The sequence below is a fragment of the Salvelinus fontinalis genome, chromosome 36, assembly GCF_029448725.1.
Source record: "Salvelinus fontinalis isolate EN_2023a chromosome 36, ASM2944872v1, whole genome shotgun sequence".
In the NCBI taxonomy this organism is placed as follows: domain Eukaryota; kingdom Metazoa; phylum Chordata; class Actinopteri; order Salmoniformes; family Salmonidae; genus Salvelinus; species Salvelinus fontinalis.
In genome coordinates this window covers 2,851,167-2,873,909 of record NC_074700.1, presented here as the reverse complement: position 1 = coordinate 2,873,909, position 22,743 = coordinate 2,851,167, and positions in this window count along the sequence as shown.

Below are 22,743 nucleotides of genomic sequence, written 5' to 3'. Positions count from 1 at the left end.
ATAATTTCCCTGTTTTTAGCCCCATCCATCATTTATTCAATTCTGACCAGTTTCCCAGTCCCTGCCGATGGAAAACATCCCCACAACATGATGCTGCCACCACCATGCTTCACTGTGGGGATTGTGTTCTCGGGGTGATGGGAAGTGTTGGGTTTGCGCCAGACATAGCATTTTCCTTGATGGCCAAAAAGCTCAATTTTAGTCTCATCTGACCAGAGTACCTTCTTCCATATGTTTGGAGAGTCTCCCAATTGCCTTTTGTCGAACACCAAATGTGTTTGCTTATTTTAGTCTCTTTCTTGCCTCTCTGATTAATGCCCTCATTACTTGGTCCATGAGTTTTGCTGGGAGGCCCTCTCTTGGCAGGTTTGTTGTGGTGACATATTCTTTAAATTTAATAATGAATTTAATGGTGCTCCGTGGGATGTTTAAAGTTTCAGATTTTTTTTTATAACCCAACCCTGATCTGTACCTCTCCACAACTTTTTCCCTGTCCTGTTTGGAGAGCTCCTTGGTCTTCATGGTGCTGCTTGCTTGGTGGTGCCGCTTGCTTAGTGGTGCTGCAGAATCTGGGGACTTTCAGAACAGGTGTATATATACTGAGATTATGTGACAGATCATGTGACACTTAAATAAAGTACACATGTATGCAATCGATCTAATTATGTGACTTCTGAAGGTAATTGGTTGCACCAGATCTTATTTAGGGTCTTCAATGCAAAGGGTGTGAAAACATATGCACGCACCACTTTTCCATTTATTTTTTTGTTGAATTTTTGAATCAAGTTATTTTTTTCATTTCACTTCACGTCTTTGGACTATTTTTTGTATGTTTATTACACGAAATCCAAATAAAAATCTATTTAAATTACAGGTTGTAATGCTACAAAATAGGAAAAATGCCAAGGGGGATGAATACTTTTGCAAGGCACTGGATTTCCTTCTCCCATACCGGCATGAAAACATACTACAGTTTACTATAGAATACTACCGTACTTACTTAATCCAGAATTCTGTAGTAAATACTACTATATTGTCTGCAAAAACACTAACTATAGTAAATACTACAGTATCTAATCTTCACATACTTTGTCCATTCCCCTCACCATATCCCAATTTCTGCAACCTGTATGTGAGAAACTGACATGCCAAGTATAGACCATATATTGTGTTCCATAGAGTTTTTGGAAAAGAGCCAAATCTCTGAATTATGCACTCAGACCCCAGTCCTACCTATCTACAGGTTAGGGAAAATGTGCTCTTTTAATATCTCTCCAGTAGTTATTTTCAAGGAGAAAGCCTCCACTTCTATGTCAAAAATAATAAAAATCAAAAACACAATGGAAAGCACAACAGGAATGTCCGCTAAAAGAGTCAATACTCAATATTACAGTCTGCAAAAACACTATATAAAATCCTACTTTATACGGGAAAAGTACAAAAATGTATCCATTAAGTCGCTCTGGATAAGAGCGTCTGCTAAATGACAAAAACAAACATTACATTCATCATAAACACTACAGTAAATACTACGGTATACTACAATCCGCTAAAACACTTAATTACCATAGTATATAATACAGTTCTTTCACTACACTATTTATACTATAGTTCACTGTAGTGTTTGAGTACTTGAGTCCACAAAACAACTGCAGTAAATACTATATTAAAATACACAAAACACTAAGTTGAAACTACAGTAACACAAACACACTACAGTGAAGGCTATAGTATTTAGACCATAGTATACTGTAATATGTTTTCATGTGAGTAGGACCAATGTACCAGTCTGGCTGCAAACTTCCTCCATAGAATTCAATCTAGTCGGAGATTGCCTTGTCATTTTAGCTCATGTACAAGAGAGGCAAGGGAGTAGACACCAGTAGGTACACATATTATAATCTTAACCCATAGGATACAATGCAGGAAAACAAAACAGATTTTTATTCGCCCGACCATACTCCCTCTGTGCACCATAGCCACTTAAGTGTCAACATCTCCCACCACCATTCAGACATGGAGACCTCCCCTACTGCAAAACAATAAAAATAAAACAAACTCCAATCTCAAAACACAGACAACTCCTCTTGGAGTGACAAATGAATGGGTGCCCTCGGCGAGTTCCCCAACGGTTCCATTCATTTATTCTCTTCTCCCATCCCCTCTTCCCTGTATACGCCTCTGTCCTCTCCCCCTTTCCTTCTCTCCTCTCTTTCCTCCCGGGGTGAAAGACATGCATCTGCGCACTCCAATAAGTCAATTCTGTACCAATAACTTTGCCTCTGCTGCCACAGCTGATTTCACAAATCATGACTGCTACGTGTAAGCTTCTGCTTTTCTTTTCTTAGTCAACCTTGTGTTCTTTTTCATTGTGTTCTTGAACGTAGCCATGTTTCTTTGTGTTCTGGAACGTAGCCCTGTCTTTAATTTTTGTTCATTGATTTCACCGGTGTTCGTTTCTCACCTGGTCTCGTCAGCTCCCTATTTAGTTCAGTTCTTTGTTTGTTTTTGACTGCCTACCTGTGTTTGACCATTGCCTGCCTGTGACCACGATTCCTGCCTCCTGCGAAGGCTTAATAAACATCTGCCGCGCTCTGCGCGTGAATCTGCACTTTTTTTCTCCCTGAGTATTCATTACACTAAGACGCCTGAAGCCAGAGCAGCCCACCACCGCCACTCTATCTTTTCATAAATAATGGTGCATGATTAAAAAACGTTGGAGGGGAAGAGGAATATCATTACCCTCTACTGGGCCACAACCCTGCCCTCCAGGGTCACACAAACTCAGGGAAGACATAGATAATAGAAAATCTCCGTGCTCAGTGTTTGTTGTGTGCTATGTTTGTGTCAGTGCATGTGCATATGAACTGCTCAGTCAAACAGGACAGCAACAATCCCGTTGTTACACACTTGCACTTGCTGAACCATTTTGGGCCAGAACTCAATACACTCTTGGGCCTGCTGCCTCTATCTGCCGTAACACCTCATCCGATCACTGCAGATTTCCTTGAAGATGGTCGTGACTGAGGAGGAATTCCATCTCAGATTGATAGACTTAAAAATGAATTCCTAGGGAGGCTGTACGTGTTTTGTTTTCCATCCTTGAATTCATAAATCCATTTCACTTTATCTACTTAGCAATTTTTGATTGAATGGTAAAGAAGTAGAGCCTACCCCAGAAAGATCAGTTTAGGCCATTTTAACAAGCTGTCCTTCTGGTCCTGAATACTACTGGTAATGGCCCATCTTTAAATCAACAATACAGAGATTGTGAGCTAATAGACTCCAAAAATAGTTTTCTGTTTGCTTAGTTGTCAGAATTTTTAAATCACAATGTCAAATTTACATATTTATGAAAAGTCAAGGAAGGAGCAAGAGGTTGCTATTTATTTTGGCAGATTTGATTAATTTACAAAATAATATGTCAGTGGCTGTTGGCCTAGGTCTTATTGTCTGTTATTGGTGTAACAATGGTCTCCCTGTCTGATTTGCGAGGCAATGATATTCTGAGTGGCCTCTCGTTCAATTATCTGAATGACTTGGCATTATGTTACCTTGAGTTGACTTCAATGTGTGATTCAGTCACTGTTAGCAAATATAATATCTTTGTTTGGGTGGATTCAATGGCAATGTTATTCTGTGGTGGCTAGGCAAGTAACGCATTACAAATACAAGGGTATTATGCCCTTTAAACAAACTTTGTAAAACATTTTGGGAGTCTAGTAAAAGTCGAATTGTGTCCATGTCCCGCTGCATTTATTTTATTTATTGCACTGAAACCTAAAAAAAAACAACGACTTCAAATTTGCACCAACAAAAAAAGGTGATAGATTTCAAATTAATTCCTAGGGAGGCTGTACATGTTTTGTTTGCCATCCTTGAATTCATATATCCATTTCACTTTATCTACTTAGCATTGGTCATTTGCTACGGTCGAATGCTGAACCAGATGAAATGTGCATCCTGTTTTTGGCCGAAGTCCAGCAAGATCGGTCCCAATTACCACGAGAACCCGCAGGATCACATTTAAAATGGTAAGTAAAGAAATGCCAAACAGGAAATAAGACTACAGAGTTAAAATAATGATGGAATAAATACAGTGACACATGGATACAACTCGATAGGACACTCCCAAGTTATGAAAAGGTTTGACAAGGTTTGTTTAAATAGTGAAATATCCAGGCGAATTATGCTTCAATTCGGTGAAAAGTAGGACCAATATACATTTGCATTTGTAAAGACTGAGCAGACTTTGACTCAAGTTCTTCTAAATAGGTTGTATCTTAAGTATACTTTAAACAACTCTACGTTCATCTATCGTATGATGCTTTCCACACTTGGCATTCACCAACACAGTATCCTGTTTGTGGCCCTCCATACTAGGAACTCAAATCAATTAAGATGGAAACAAATTCATCCTGAGCACCACAGTGTGCCAACAGCAGCATCTGAGGAAACCTCAAAAAGGGTTAAAGTACTACTCCACTCTCCTTTTCAACTCATTTATCACCTGATTTACTTAACAAAAGACACGTCTCAATAGGTATGCTCATGACATGGCAGAAGTGTGTGTGTGTGTGTGAATGTGTAGCAGCTATTTGCATTAATATAATCTTGCACGTTAGACAACATCAAAATCTGGCACTTCAGGGTTGCAGATTTTTTTTGTGGTTTTAATAAAACAATTACACTCCCTCAGGGCCAGGAGCTCCCCGACAATTTGTGAAAAAAATCTCCCTTCAAAAGCTAAAAACTTTTGGCGGCAACGGTCATAACTTCTCAAAGGAGAAAAGCACAGCTGATGGGGATGTTGTGTTTATTAAAAAAGTGCAACAAATTAATCAAAGTCAGAGCTCCCAAATTAATATCCTGCATGCTGCGATTAGACAGGAGAGAAGAGACCATTAAAAAAAACAACAAGAGCAAATAGAAAATATGCTTCATAAGCAGGACCTTGATACAAATTATGTTGCGGCGCTTAGCAATTTATAGAGTGCTCAGCTTCCGTTCTGGCTCTCCCGCACCAGTGGTCAGTAAATCTAGCCCTCAGTCATTCAGAAATAAAGAAATAAAGGAAGTGGAGGAGGGAAATGAGCCTTTCATGCACACCGTTTAATTAAGGGCTTCTGGGAATTATAAATCAACGCTAAGAGAGATGCCACAGTGATGAAGCCTAAATCCATAACCAACGCCGCAGACAGGCCCCAATCTAATGCAATACTGCTGCTCACAGAGGTAAACAACTTCTCCTTGCTATTGAAAGGAGGATCTGTGTGTGTGTGTGTGTGTGTGTGTATGTGTGTAAAAGCAGGGAGTGTGTGTTTTCAGAACCTGGACACTGTCTTGATGTTGGCCTAACATTATATCTAAATTTGACTTTGGTACAGGTCATGTTCTTCACATTACCGTCTCTGGTAAGCACATACTATATCAAATAAAATGTACGTTTATTTTTCACATGAAGCATACAGATGTTAAGTTGCATAGTGGAATATTTTATTTAGACATGTAGCTAGCTAGCAATTTTTTTTTTACCATAATCACAACTCATAACGTTACTACCCTGCATGAATTTGCAGGTAGCTAACCAACCAGGTTCAATGTTAGCTAACATTAGGCTATAGCTAGCAATGCGAACGGCTATGAGATACAAATAATATTACGTCACAGATCATACATGATCCAGCCAGATAACATTAGCTAGCTAGATACATTACTCTTTAACTTGAAATGAAAATGACTTTGACAAAATCGTATAATAGCTGAAAATCTAGCTAGCTAGACTCTTACCCGAATACATGGATGGACGCTTTTTCCTCTCTGGCACGGATGCCATGGTTGCCCATAGTATGAAGATGTAATCCAGAGACAGTTGTTTTATACAACAGCCTTCTGTGTTCTCTTTCGACTCCCTCTGCATATTTGCATATCAAACACCAGAATTTTCTCCATCTCCTTAGCGATCATACTCTAATTACACCGGGCGTTCCACTGATTTCAAAACTCGGTCCTCCAGAAAGTGGAGAGTTTAACGTGATATCTTAAGAAAAATGCGTTAGAAAGGATTTACTACACATACTGACCATCTCATGTTATAGCAGAAGCGTGCTACATGGCAGACCAATCCGAACTCATCTCTCGACATGTCCAGCTCATCCATTATCTCAGCCAATTATGGCTAGAGGGAAGGTCCCTGGCTTGTTCTGTGGCTAAACAAACTAGGCTCGTACATTAACACTTTTAATTTGTATTTAGATGACATACAAGTTTGTTATTATTGTTATTATTCCACATGAAAGTTGACATTCCAGAATGCTTTTCTGCCAAAAAACACATTTTGATTTAAAAAAAGTTGACGTTCAAATGCCTCTCCTGTGACGTAGTGATGCGTGACATACGCCTGGTTTCCTGAAACAAGTCACATAGGCAGTGTTTACCTTAAAAGCAGTCTCCTCTAAAGCATGAGCATTGCCTTTACATTTCAATAACGCTGTAAAGCTAAACTTGAGCGATGTGGATTGAAAAGAGCCCTTAGTTTAGAAAACAATCTGTCCGCAGAATTGAGAGTTAACGGGATGGTGAAAAACAACTTGATTGCCATAGCAACATCAGGAAAACTGGGCAGAAGGGAGTGGTGCTTCAAATCTAGCAGTTCTGCAACATCTTTATTGAGCCACACACATTCTCTTTATTTGCTGGCCTCAGCAGTTTACGGAAAGAGATTAACTGTATAGGAAGCTCTTTACCTTGATTGCAGCCCATTTCTGTAGGCTATTAACTTCTTGAGAATACAGGGGGTGCTGTTTCGCATTAGCATAATTGCCTCTACAGATTAAACTGCCTCTTTTTCAATTATTGCTGTTACTATATGCATATAACCATATAGCATTGGATAGAAAACAAGCTATGGTTTCTAAAACCGTTCCAATTGAGTCTCTGAGTCAAACACAGGTCATTTCACAGCACTTTCCCTGAGCCAGAAGAAAATTGCAAGATGTGTATGCTCGCTTCAAAGCTCTGCCTATATATGGTCACGCGACCTATGACCCGAATCACACTTCCTTCTTCTTCCTCTGGGTGTCTGGAAGACGTCAGAGGAGAAATGTTTTGTTTATCTTGTACTGACGTGAAATAAGACCTATTTCTTTAGCGTGACCGACAACTTCCGGTTTCTGAAATGCGCGTTTTCAGAGGTGGCATTGTATTTTGTTATGCTGACGTTACGGATGAAAACTATCTCCGTGTCGAAGTTTGTTTGATACATGTGACCATATCACCGTAATGTATGTTTTTTCAATATAGTTTAATCAGATTATTAGAATTTTTTCGGGAGTTTTGCCGTGTTCCGTTCTTTGAGTTTTTTAACTTTGGACATGGACCGTGCCAGTCGACCAGTACCCAGGCTAAATGAAGAGGGGAGGTTGCCATTGTGAATGGATTGAACGACTCATCAGGACTAAGGACACCTTGATCAACATTCTGATGAAAGACCAGCAATAGTAAGACCCAATTTACGATGTTATTTCATATATCTGTTGTGCATGTGAACTGGTCGGGCGCGTCCAGCCGGTTCTGGCTGGCCTCGTTATGCTAATTTAGCGATACATTTTGTTTTCGCTATAAAACATTTAAAAAATCTGAAATATTGTTTGGATTCACCAGATGTTGGGCTTTCAATGTCTGTACGCTGTGTATTTTTTCTGAAATGTTTTAAGACAAGTAATTAGTTATAAAACGTTGGTCTCTGTAATTGTTCTAGCTGCATCAGCACTATATCAGATTGCAGCTGCAATGTAGAACTGTGATTTATACCTGAAAAATGCACATTTAAAAAAAAAAAACTATGCTATACCATAAATATGTTATCAGACTGTCATCTTATAAATTTGTTTGTTGGTTTGTGGCTATCAATATCTTAGTTTAGCCGAATTGGTGATAGCACCTGATGGAGTAAGAAACTGTTGGAGTAAGAAAATGGTGTCTTTTGCTAACGTGTTTAGCTAATAGATTTACATATTTTGTCTTCCCTGTAAAACATTTAAAAAATCTGAAATGGTGGTTTTATTCACAAGATCTGTGTCTTTCATTGGGTGTCTTGGACTTGTGATTTAATGATATTTAGATGCTACTATTTAATTGTGACGCTATGCTAGCGATGCTAATCAGTGTGTGGGGGGGGGGGGGGGTGCTCCCGGATCCGGGTTAGGTACTCTGTAGAGGTTAACCAAACAAAACCTGCTGAGTTCAACAATAAATTGTGCCAAAATGTATCCTCAAGCTGACTACTATTTTGCTCATTGTAAGGCTATTTGATCTATCATTTTTATAAAGTTTATAAATAGCAGCTAAATACTGTATATACAGCTGAAGTCGGAAGATTACATACACCTTAGCCAAATACATTTAAACGTTTTTTTTTACAATTACTGACATTTAATCCTTGTAAACATCCCCTGTTTTAGGTCAGTTAGGATCACCACTTTATTTTAAAAATGTGAAATGTCAGAATAATAGTAGAGAACTATTTATTTCAGCTTTTATTTCTTTCATCACATTCCCAGTGGGTCAGTGATGTCAGAGCATTACTTGTGTGGTAAGTAGTGCTACTGCATATAATCCCTGAACAGTGGTTCTTCCCTTAAAAGTTACGAGCTTAGTGGTAGATGGTGGCATTCGGTCATTGCACCACACTATCACAAGGGCGAGTTAGAACACTGATCTATCGGTAGTCTAAACTGTGGCAATAGAGGCGTTTTCAGTCAGAGTCTTGTCTCTGGCAATAGAGTCCTGCATCAGGCAACAAAAAAAACTGTTGGTGGTACTGGATTTAAGAGAGAACTTGGGTTAATACAATGGTGGAATTTCATTTGACATGTGGACTGACGATTTAAAAAAAAGGCACGGTGGGCTTTTGGTTTCTCTCCCTCTAAAAACGGGGAAAATTAACCTTTCACAAGCCTCTACCCCGGGTCCGGGAGCACCCCCCCCCCCCCCCCCCCACACTGATTAGCATCGCTAGCATAGCGTCACAATTAAATAGTAGCATCTAAATATCATTAAATCACAAGTCCAAGACACCTAATGAAAGATGCAGATCCTGTGAATAAAGCCACCATTTCAGATTTAAAAAATGTTTTTCTTTGTCCACCATTTTCTCTCAACACCAGTAGCTATCACCAATTCTGCTAAACTAAGATATTGATAGCCACTAACCAAGAAAAAACCTCATCAGATGACAGTCTGATAACATATTTATGGTATAGGATAGGTTTTGTTAGAAAAATGTGCATATTTCAGGTATAAATCATAGTTTGCCATTGCAGCCAGCATCACAAATCTCCCCAAAGCTCCTAGAATTACTACACAGAGCAACGTGTATTACCAATTTACTCATCATAAAACATTTCTTAAAAATACACAGCACATAGCAATGGAAGGACACAGATCTTGTGAATTCAGACAACATTTCAGATGTTCTAAGTGTTTTACGGCGAAAACACAATAAATCGTTATATTAGCATACCACATATGCAAACATTACCAGAGCATTGATTCTAGCCAAAGAGAGCGATAACGTAATCATCGCCAAAATGTATACATTTTTTCACTAACCTTCTCAGAATTCTTCCGATGACACTCCTGTAACATCATATTACAACATACATATAGAGTTTGTTCGAAAATGTGCATATTTAGCCATAAAAAAACGTGGTTATACAATGACAATACTAGCAAAACTAGCCTGAAAATGTCGGTCGCCCTTTTTCACAGTGATCTTGTCTCATGGATATCTATTCATAAACTTGACTAAAAAAATATAAGTTGGACAGCTATCGAAAGACAAATTAGTTCTTTATGCAATCGCGGAATTACATTTCTAAAATTATCCTTACTGTGCAATACAGGGTTCGCCAAGCAAAGCTATAGCAAACAATATGGCGGAACGTGCGTTTAACATTTTTCTACAGAACAACGATTTATCATCTTAAATATTTCTTACTATGAGGTGATCTTCCATCGGTATCTTGGGCAATGTATCCTTTCTTGGGTCTAATCTTCATTTGGTCGAAAGATGTCCTCTGTCCGTCGAAATGCCCACTAACGTTCGACCGGGACCCCGAAACGTGCCCGGTGCTTGAAAGTGCATAACAAAGCAATGCCTCAAAATCGCACTAAACGGATCTAAATTGCTATACAACGGTTCAAATTAACTACCTTATGATGCTGTTAACACCTATAACGGGTAAAAACATGACAGGAGAAATATTACTGGCTAAACAACAGGTTGGAAGGAGGCGAGTCCGATGTCCTTCTCATGCAAGACGCAGGCAGCAAAGGGAAGCTACTTCCGGTATTTGTTGATTTATAGATGCACTGATTGCGCAATCGACCCCATTCAAATCGTCATCACGCACTGACATCCAGGGGAAGACGTAAGAAGTGTCTGTTTCTCCATAGCGTGTACACGGACCTTTAAACTGACTCCAGATCAGGTGCCAAGATGTCTGAAATCTGACTCCCTATCATGAAAAGTGCTGTAGATTGAGTTCTGTTTCACTCGGAGACAAAATTCCAACGGCTATAGAAACTAGAGAGTGTTTTCTATCCAATAATAGTAACAATATGCATATTGTACGAGCAAGAATTGTACGAGTAGGAAGCCGTTTAATCTGTAATGCAAATTATGCTAATGGGAAAACAGCACCCCCTATAGTCGCAAGAAGTTAAGGAATTTGTGTCGGCCGTGCATTAAAGACCAAAATTGATCAAAGAAAATTGTGATAAATATATACCAATTTAATAGCACATGGTTTATGAATTGACACACAATTTTCAGATTATTATAACCTACTGCAGGCCTGAAATCTATGGGTTTAACCTTCTGAATAAATGATTATATTGAAGATAGAAGCTTCCTCTTAATGAGTTCTGAGAGCCGATCTGTTATCCAACTATTATTATTATAATTACAACAGAATGACAGCATGTGGACTGGTCTTGATAAATCAATCAGATTTTTATTTGGAAAATAATGCAGTCACCTAGTAGCTGAGGCCTACAGTACTCTCGACCGGTCCAATTGTACTGCGCCATATTTTCCTAACTGAAACCCTCAATTAACCTGTCTCGCCGAGTTGTTCCGCTAGCGGAACTCCTCCCACATTCCACTGAAAAGGCAGAGCGCGAAATTCAAAATATATTTTTTGGAAATATTTAACTTTCACACATTAACAAGTCCAATACAGCAAATGAAAGATACACGTCTTGTGAATCCAGTCAACATGTCCGATTTTTTAACCTGTTAGGGGTGCAGCCCGTCACCGGTACACTTATGACAACATCCAGCTCAGGTGCAGGGCGCGAAATTCAAAATCTATTTTTTAAAAATATTTAACTTTCACACATTAACAAGTCCAATACAGCATTTGAAAGATAAACATCTTGTCAATCCAGCCAACATGTCCGATTTTTTAAATGTTTTACAGAGAAAACACCACATATATTTATGTTAGCTCACCACCAAATAAAAAAAAGGACAGACATTTTTCACAGCCCAAGTAGGATTCAAGTAGGATGCACAAGCCAACCTAACTAACCTAGAACCAACGTAAATAACCTAGAAAAAACTACCTCAGATGACAGTCCTATAACATGTTACACAATAAATCTATGTTTTGTTCAAAAAATGTGCATATTTTAGCTATAAATCAGTTTTACATTACTGCTACCATCATAGCAACAGTCAGAAATCGCACGGGAGTAGCCAGAGAAAATACAGACACCAACGTCAACTACTAATTACACCTCATAAAACATTTCAGAAAAATATATGGTGGATAGCTAATGAAAGACAAAGATCGTGTGAATAAAGCCAATATTTACGATTTTTGAAGTGTTTTACAGCGAAAACACAATATATCATTATATTAGCTTACTACATTAGCTAGCATACGGCAGCATTGATTCTAGTCAAACGGTAGCATTGCACAGTTCGACAGATATATGAAAAAGCATCCCAAATTTGGTCCTTATCTTTGTTGATATTCCATCAGAATGTTGTAAAGGGGTCCATTGTCCAGTACAGTCTTTGTTTGGGTTCCAGAACGAACTATTTCCCTCTTGTATTAGCAAGCACACTGGCCGTGCGGCGCTAATCTCTCTTTCTTCAAACAATTCTTGCGTCACATCACGTCTAAAGTCCAGAAATAATTTCAATAATATAATTAAACTATATTGAAAAAACATACTTTAGGATTATTTTGTGACATGTATCAAATAATATCGTAGCCAGAGCTCATATTCACCTTTAACGAGCGTTTTCCATGAGCCGAGTCCATATTCTACTTCGTGACCAGAATTTTTTTTTAAGTGCGCAGGTCTCACTCCAAGATGTTGTTTTCAGCCCCTGGATGAGATATTCAACTCCTTTCTGCTCTCACTTCCGCATTACACCCAGAAGAAGGTGTATGACGTGTTTCTACAGTCCTAAGTGAAATGCCCTTTTATAGACAAGCTCTTAAAGAGAGACCTCGCATTTGGAAATCTCAATTCCGGATAGGAAATGGGCTGTAAAAATAGTTCTGTTCCACTTAGAGAAATAATTCAAACGTTTTTAGAAACTAGAGACTGTTTTCTATCCAATAGTAGTAAATATATGCATATTGTAAGAGCAAAAATTTCTTAAGAGGCCGTTTGAAAATGTGCACATATTTTCCAGTTTTTCAATATTCACCCTGCAGCCATAAGAAGTTTTAATGCAATCGCAGTGTTAGAATTCTAAAAATATCTTCATTACGACATCCACCTTACGTTATAGCGAGAGATTGCCCAAAATCTGGGCGCAAAACTACTAGTATACAGTTCGACAGATATATGAAATAGCATCACAAAATGGGTCCTACTTTTGGTGATCTTCCATCAGAATGTTGGACAAGGGGTCCTTTGTCCAGAACAGTCGTTGTTTGGATTTAGAACATCGTTTTCCCCTCCTGATTTAGCAAGCACACTGGCCAAGTGGCTCGAATCTCTCCTTTCTGAACAAAGGCACACAACGCAACACGCCTAACGCCTCGAATAAATTTCAAAAATGTAATAAAACTATCTTGAAAAAACATACTTTACGATGATATGGTCACATGTATCAAATAAAATCATTAACGTAGGAAGTATCTGGGCAACTACAGTACCTTTTTATTTAGCGAGAAGAGAATAAGAGTTTTGTTAACCTGTTTGGCTAAAGCCCGACGTCGGTACACTTATGACAACATCCAGCTCAATTGCAGGGCCCGAAATTCAAAATATATATATTTTTTTTAATATTTAACTTTCACACATTAACAAGACCAATACAGCATATGAAAGGTACACATCTTGTGAATCCAGCCAACATGTCCGATTTTTAAAATGTTTTACAGGGAAGATAAAATATATAAATCTATTAGCTAACCACGTTAGCAAAAGACACCACTTTTTTTACTATAACAGTTTATTACTCCATCAGTAGCTACCACAAATTCGACCAAATAAAGATATAAATAGCCACTAACCAAGAAACAACTTCATCAGATGACAGTCTGATAATATATTTATTGTATAGCATATGTTTTGTTAGACAAATGTCTATATTTCAGGTATAAATCATAGTTTACATTGCAGCTACAGTCAGAAATTGCACCGAAAGCAGACAGAAAAATTACAGACACCAACGCCAAATACCTAAATACTCATCATAAAACATTTCTGAAAAAATACATAGTGTACAGCAAATGAAAGACAGGCATCTTGTGATTCCAGACAATATTTCCGATTTATCAAGTGTTTTACAGCGAAAACACAATATAGCGTTATATTAGCGTAGCCACAATAGCCAGAAACACTTGGGCGCCGACGACTACAACAGATATATGAAATAGCATCATAAAATGTTTCTTACTTTTGCTGATCTTTCATCAGAATGTTGGACAAGGTGTCCTTTGTCCAGAACAGTCGTTGTTTGGATTCAGAACAGCAACTTTCCCTCTTCATTTAGCAAGAACACTAGCCTAGTGGCACGACGCTCTCCATGTCAACAAACGGAAGAGAACGGAACACGGCAAAACTCCCGAAAAAATTTCAATAATCTTATGAAACTATTTTGAAAAAAACATACTTTACGATGATATGGTGACATGTATCAAATAAAATCAAAGCCGGAGATAATAGTCGCCTATAACGGCAGCTAAACAAAAGGCAATCCCACTGTCCACCTCACGCTCTTCAGAGTACTGAAAATGGGGGACACGTCATTCCAAGATGATGTGTTCCATCTCAGACCAAGATAATCACCTAATTTCTTCTCTCACAGCCTCTTGACACCCAGGGGAAGGTGAATGACATGCATGAATACTAATAGCTCTCGTGCCCATTTATAGGCAGGAAGAAGAACAGAGCATCGATTTCAGACTTTCCACTTCCTGGTCAGGAAATGTGCTGCAGAATGAGTTCTGTTTCACTCAGAGAAATAATTCAAACGGTTTTAGAAACTAGATAGTGTTTTCTATCCAATAGTAATAATAATATGCATATTGTACGAGCAAGAATTGAGTACGAGGCCGTTTGAAATGGGCACCTTTTATCTGGCTACTCAATACTGCCCCTTGCAGCCCAAACCGGTTAAGAACTAATGGATCTATCATTTCCTATACAACATGTATTTTTTTGTAATGTTTATGAATATCTATTTGGTCAGAATAGGTGAGAGTCTAATAGAAATATCCGCACATTCTGGGAAAAGGAAGCTACGTTAGCATAATGGATAACCACTGATTTCAGCTCTAAATATGCACATTTTCGAACAAAACATAAGTGTATGTATAACCTGATGTTATAGGACTGTCATCTGAGGAAGGTTTATGAAGGTTAGTGAAAATTGATATCTTTTGCTGGTTTATTCGCTAACGTGCCTATTGCTATCGCTATTGTGCCTTGATGAATGAATGTGGTTGTGTGTAGGCTATTGTAGTAAGCTAATATAATACTATATTATGTTTTCGCTGTAAAACACTTAAAAAATCTGAAATATTAGCTGAATTCACAAGATGCTTGTCTTTCATTTGCTGTACACGATGCATTTTTCAGAAATGTTTTATGATGAGTATCTAGGTATTCCACGTTGGTCTCTGTAATTACTCTGGCTGCTTCGGTGCTATTTTTGATGGTAGCTGTGATGGTAGCTGCAATGTAAAACTGATTTATACCTCAAATATGCACATTTTTCGAACAAAACATAGATTTATTGTATAACATGTTATAAGACTGTCATCTGATGAAGTTGTTTGTTGGTTAGTTTGGTTGGTTCTTGGTTAGTTAGGTTGGCTTTGTGCATGCTACCTGTGCTGTGAAAAATGTCTGTCCTTTTTTGTATTTGGTGATGAGCTAACATAAATATAAGTGCTGTTTTCGCTGTAAAACATTTAAAAAATCGGACATGTTGGCTGGATTCACAAGATGTGTACCTTTCATTTGCTGTATTTGACTTGTTAATGTGTGAAAGTTAAATATTTAAAAACTATATATTTTGAATTTCGCGCCCTGCACTTGAGCTGGCTGTTGTCATAAGTGTACCAACGTCGGGCTTGCAGCCAGAAGAAGTTAAACCAGGGGAAAGGGGATGCGATTGGGTAATGGAAACAGGAGGTGTGTCTTCTGATTGATGACAGATTGGTGACTGATGATTGCCATCTGTGAGGGGAGAAGGAGAGAAAATAAATACACATGATACACACACAGGATACCTGTATCCGTAACATCATATTACAGGTTTGTTTGTTTATAAATATGCAAACATTTCAAGAAACCTGTTTTTGCTTTGTCATTATGGGGTATTGTGTGTAGATTTGAGGGTGAAAAAACAATTTAATTTTAGAATAAGGCTGTAACGTGTTGAACAAAATGTGGAAAAAGTCAAGGGGTCTGAATACTTTCCGAATGCACTGTATACTGTATATTTGCTATTTCCCATAGAGACAATTTACTTCAAAGACACTCTAGCTAAGTCAGTGCATTTAATCTTCAAAATGCTCAAATTGGCATTCATCAATATTTTCTGAACAGCTTCAATCAGAATATCAAATATATTCTCATTGCAACACAATCCTCTCTAAAGAATCTCTAGAGATGTATAGCCCACTTGTTTTATATAGGCTCATATATTATCTTTAATCATATTTCCTACCATCCAATTAAGCCAATATTACCACAGATTGACTATGCACAGATGTGTGTGAATTTAAATTGTAATTGACACCTCTATAAAAAGGATAATGGTTGACATACACTGCCAAAACAAAAAAGGTAATTGCAAGACAACCCAATTCCAAAAGCAGCCATTCTCCATCTGCCTAAGATTTGTGTCCATGTTCAGACCAATTATTTTCTACCCTATTTTGATTGCACAACATTAGCATTGACTCTAGCTTCCTCAGCCAGTTTCCTTGGATACTGATCCTCTCACTTTTCAGCACTCCCCTTCCCCATAGTCAAACAGTAAATAGCATGACAGAAAACAGCAACCTTCATTCACAGCAGTCTTAAACATATTTGTTATAAATAACAACTCAAGCCTGTCCTCCGTTCCTGTTTTCAAATGTAGCCTTCCAGATATACTCTTCCTTCCAGCTCACCGTCTGGTGTTGTTTATCTATTACCACCGACTGCCACAATGGAGGACCACTTTCATGACCTCTTCTCCACCTAATAGGAAGAAGCATCATGTTGCCAACTGAATGATTCACATGATTAGAACTATTCTAATGGGTCTCAGATGCTATTTTTGGATAAATCAGGTAACTTTTTTCAAATCTGTGTTAAGTCAGCAAAATGTGTTCTGGAGTCAGAAGGGCTAATGTACTGTATGTAATGTAATGTCCATCATTGAGCAGACACTTTTAGCCAAAAGTGACTTACAACAATGTGTGTATACATTTTCCTATTGGTGGCACCAGTGCGAAATGAACACACGACCCTGGCGTTACTAGTGCCACAATCTTACCAACTGAACCACACTGGACAGAACAGTGTGCCAGACACACACAATGTACTTTCACATACGTATAAATAATCAATAATAATTGCTTGAATGGCGTCTGTATGTTGCACATGTCTGTTCTTTACATATCATGGACATTGCCAACACAATGAGCACCTGGGTTGCCTTCAGGAGCAAAGAGACATGTTTAGTATAGAGCTGACATGATTCCATTTTTTCCATGACAAAAAAATCATATCTGTTCTACATTGTATATTTCTATATGAGCGTTTTGTTACTTGATCCAGGGCAGCTTGCCGGGAAGTGACTCCAGCATCCCCGTCAGCAGCTCTACAAAGAAAAGTGTTTTTAAAAATCGAAGTTTTTTAAATGTCAACTTATTTTACAAGAAATAGTGAATCATGCACTATATTTGACTGCATCTGTACATACCTTTAGCTGCAACATACTTTAGTAGCTTAACCCATTAGGTGTAACAATAATGCTTGTAAATCCAGATCTTTTACTTAGTCTTAAAAGAAACAAGGCAAGAGACACTAGTAAAACATGAGCTCTAAGCACAGATACAGGCCAACTGAGGAACCTAAATAACAAGGCAACCAGGTGAACAGAGAAGGTATTTAAACACAGGTGAATCCAATAAGTAATAATCAGGGTAAACTGGAAACTAAAAAACAAGGTAAGGTGTAACCTAAGGAAACAACAATCAAATAAAACAGAAACTGTTACAGGACCCCACCTTAAGGGTAGCTGAACGGCGACGGAAATCCCGAATTAGTCCGGGGTCCAGAATGTCTCGACCTGGAACCCAGGATCGCTCCTCAGGATCGTAACCTTCCCAATCCACGTGACACTGAGTCCCACGCCGGAACTGGCGACTGGAGAGGATGCGTCGCACCGTGTAGGCTGGCTGTCCCACTATCATGCGAGGCGGAGGTGGAGCTCGAGTGGCCGGAACCAGAGGAGTGAACACCACAGGCTTGAGTCTGGAGATGTGGAAGGTGGGATGAACCCTCATGGAGCGGGGAAAATAAAGACGATAGGCCACTGGATTAATGCGCTGTAGAACCTTGACTGGCCCAACGTACCAACTTCCTTGATTCCACGCGTAGAGGCAGATCCCTAGTAGACAATCAGACCGTCTGGCTTGAACGCAGGAGAGGACTCGAAAGGCGTTGAAAATTGGCTTGTCGTTGAACCCGAGCTGAGAACCTAAGGAGGACTGAGTGAGCCCTCTTCCAGGTCCGGCGGCATCGAGAGATGAGACGTGAGGAGGATTGAGGGTGTGTTTTTCACCCTACAATGTTTTTTTTCCTTTACTTTGATTTCCTGACTGTGTACCAGGACCATGCCTCATGACAACTTTCTTCCTGAAAACTTGCCTCATACCATGTTACCGTCATGTCCTGTCAATAAAATTGGTTAGTATTTTTCTGAGTGTGGCTCACACTGTGCAGTGAGAGATACTTCTGTATGGGGCAAGGGTCTGGTCTAGGATCAGCTTGGATGGTGTAGCTGTACTTGAGAAGAAAATAAAATACTTTATTGAAATCGACATATACAGATTTTTGGGATGAGGAATGAGGAAAAGCCTAGTAATAAGGATTAGGTTAAATCAGTAATTGATTAACACAACACACCTTTACATGGAAAAGTCAGGTATATTTCCCATGTAAGGGTGTGTTGTGTTTATCCAAGATGACTTTTTTAACCTCATCCTCAATCTTAGGTGTTTCCTCATGCAAACAATCAGTTATAAAAACCGGTGTGGGTGAGTGCATGAACATGTTAAAAAATACATGGTTATACATGTTTTTGATTGCAAAATATGCTAAAAATGTTGCCTAATCAACACAACCCCAATCTCGTTCCCAGTCTCAATTGCTATCGCATATAGAAAGAACCGGCTGGTAGACGAGATTATCCTGGTGGTGGAGTTCCTCTCCCATTGTATGCTTCTCAGCATGGGTCTCTGTGGGGCCATACTTGCATACGTTAGAAAAAGTTTAAGTTTAAGCATCAGTCAATTTTCAACGTAGTTGCAGGTGATCAAAGACTACATGTTAGCTGTTCCCATCCGACAACCTGGTACATTTAGCTCTATGCTAACATCAACAGGTGTCCGTGATGATTTCCTGTAACAAATTCTGCATCAGCCTAACATGGTCTTAAAACTTTTCTCCACCATCCAATAGCATTTGTTAAAATAGGTAAACTTAGACACCAGATGGATGTATTTAAACCACAAAATTCAAAGTTTACTTTTGTTCCCATTCACTTGGTCTGTCTCAAATGTAGTGTCAATATTGCATGATCATCACATACATGACCAGGCTACTAACTAATGTTACCAATACACAAAGTTTGTTTTTGCAAATGTGACTAAATCCCACATTTCTGCTAATCTGTTTCACATACTGTGCATGCAAAAGTATTCAGACCCCTTTGAAATCTTTACATCTTACTGTGTTGCAAAGTGCGATTAAAATGTATTTAATTGTCAACAATCTATACAAAACACTCTGTAATGTCAAAGTGGAAGTATTTTTATAACTTAATATACACTGCTCAAAAAAATAAAGGGAACACTTAAACAACACAATGTAACTCCAAGTCAATCACACTTCTGTGAAATCAAACTGTCCACTTAGGAAGCAACACTGATTGACAATCAATTTCACATGGTGTTGTGTAAATGGAATAGACAAAAGGTGGAAATTATAGGCAATTAGCAAGACACCCCCAAAAAAAGAGTGATTCTGCAGGTGGTGACCACAGACCACTTCTCAGTTCCTATGCTTCCTGGCTGATGTTTTGGTCACTTTTGAATGCTGGCGGTGCTTTCACTCTAGTGGTAGCATGAGACGAAGTCTACAACCCACACAAGTGGCTCAGGTAGTGCAGTTCATCCAGGATGGCACATCAATGCGAGCTGTGGCAAAAAGGTTTGCTGTGTCTGTCAGCGTAGTGTCCAGAGCATGAAGGCGCTACCAGGAGACAGGCCAGTACATCATCAGGAGACGTGGAGGAGGCCGTAGGAGGGCAACAACCCAGCAGTAGGACCGCTACCTCCGCCTTTGTGCAAGGAGGTGCCTTTGACTTGTGATTTAATGATATTTAGATGCTAGTATTTACTTGTGACGCTATGCTAGTCAGCTTTTTTACTGATGGGGGTGCTCCCGGATCCAGGATTGTGACCAAGTAGAAGTTTTAAGCTCTGTCAATATGTTGGGGATCATGGCTAGACATCAATTTTTACATCTTACCATAGATTATCAAGTAGATTTACCTGTCCATTCTGAAACATTCACAGTGTTATCGGTAAAGTGTATATTTGGCTTTTTGTTATCGGTAAAGTGTATATTTGGCTTTTTGTTGTAGGTTATTGTCCTGCTGAAAGGTGAATTCCTCTCCCGGTCTCTGGTGTAAAGGACAGTGAAGCAGTTGTTCCTCTCGGATTTTGCATGTGCTTAGTTCCATCCCGTTTCTTTATTACCTGAAAAACTCCCCAGTACTTCCTGATGTCAAGCATATCCCCAAAACCGTGACGCAGCCACCACCATGCTTGAAAATAAAGCACTGAGTGACGTGCTGTGTTGAATTTGCCCCAAACATAAGGCTTTGCATTTAGGCCAAAAAGTGCATTAACCTGTTTGGGCTGCAAGCCCGAAATCGGACGAAAATGACAACAGCTGCAGGGCGCGAAATTCAAAATCTATTTTTTAAAAATATTTAACTTTTACACATTAACAAGTCCAATACAGCATTTGAAAGATAAACATCTTGTCAATCCAGCCAACATGTCCGATTTTTTAAATGTTTTACAGAGAAAACACCACATATATTTATGTTAGCTCACCACCAAATACAAAAGTGGACAGACACGTATGGATATGATTATGAAGTATGAATTATGATTCAAGTAGCATGCACAAGCCAACCGAAATAAACTAAAACCAACCTAAAGAGCCCAGAAAAAACTACCTCAGATGACAGTCATATAACATGTTACACAATAAATCTATGTTTTGTTCATAAAAAGTGCATATTTTAGCTATAAATCAGTTTTACATTGATGCTACCCAAAAATGCTAACACATAGCTAGAGTCTGAATCCAGACGGGAGTAGCCAGAGAAAATACATACACCAACGTCGGCTACTAATTACACCTCATAAAACATTTCAGAAAAACATATGGTGGATAGCTAATGAAAGACAGATATCGTGTGAATAAAGCAAACATTTCCGATTTTTGAAGTGTTTTACAGCGAAAACACAATATATCGTTATATTAGCTAACAACATAAGCTAGCATAAGTCAGCACTAGCATTGGTCAAGCGCTAGCCTAGCACAGTTAGCCCACTTAGCACAGCACAGCTCAACAGATATATGAAAAAGCATCCCAAATTGGGTCTTATCTTTGTTGATATTCCATCAGAATGTTGTAACGGGGTCCAATGTCCAGTAGAGTCTTTAGTTGGGTTCCAGAACGAATTATTTCCCTCTTTGGTTAGCAAGCACAATAGCATTGCGGCGCTACACAGCGTTTCTTCAAAAAATTCTTCCGTCGTATCACATCTAAAGTCCAGAATAAATTGCAATAATATAATTAAAGTATATTGAAAAAACATACTTTAGGATGATTTTGTGACATGTATCAAATAATATCGTAGTCAGACATCATATTCACCGTTATCTACCTTGTTCCAGAAGCCGAGACCAAATTATGCTTCGCGCCCGGAATTTTTTTTTAACTGCGCAGGTCTCACAAGAAGGTGTGTTATTCAGTCCATGGATGAGATATTCGACTCCTTTCAATTCTCACTTCCGCATTACAGCCTGACGAAGGCGTATGACGTGTTCCTATGGTCCCAAGTCACAGGGCCTTTTATAGAGAAGGTCTTAGAGACACATCGCATTTTGGAAATCTCAATTCGGCTGGGAAAATGGCTGTAAAAATATTTCTGTTCGACTTAGAGAAACAATTCAAACCTTTTTAGAAACTATAGACTGTTATCTATCCAACAGTAGTAAATATATGCATATTGGAAAATAAAAAGTTTCTTAGGAGGCCGTTTGAAAATGTGCACACATTTTCCAGTTTTTTCAATATTCAGCTTGCAGCCCAAACAGGTTAATTTGCTGTATGTTTTCTTTTTCACTATTACTTTAGTGCCTTGTTGCATACAAGATGCATATTTTGGAATATTTTCTTTATTTGTATTATTCTTTTCACTCAGTCATTTAGGTCATTGTTGTGGAGTCAGTACAATGTCGCTGATCCATCCTCAACCATTGAACTCGGTAGCTGTTTTAAAATCACCAATGGCCTAATGGTATTTATATTTGCATGCCTTTGTCACGCCCTGACCTTAGTTATCTTTGTTTTCTTTGTTATTTTGGTTAGGTCAGGGTGTGACATGGGGGATGTATGTGTTTTCGTTTTGTCTAGGGGTTTTGTATGTTTATGGGGTGTACACTTGTCTAGGTGTTTGTATGTCTATGGTTGCCTGGATTGGTTCTCATTTAGAGGCAGCTGTTTATTGTTGTCTCTGATTGGGAACCATATTTAGGCAGCCATATTCCGTTGGGTATTTCGTGGGTTATTGTCTATATGTAAGTTGCCTGTGTCTGGACATGTTTAATATATAGCTTCACGTTCGTTTGTTGTTTTATTTAGTTTAAGTGTTCTTCGTTTCGTTTAATAAATAGAAG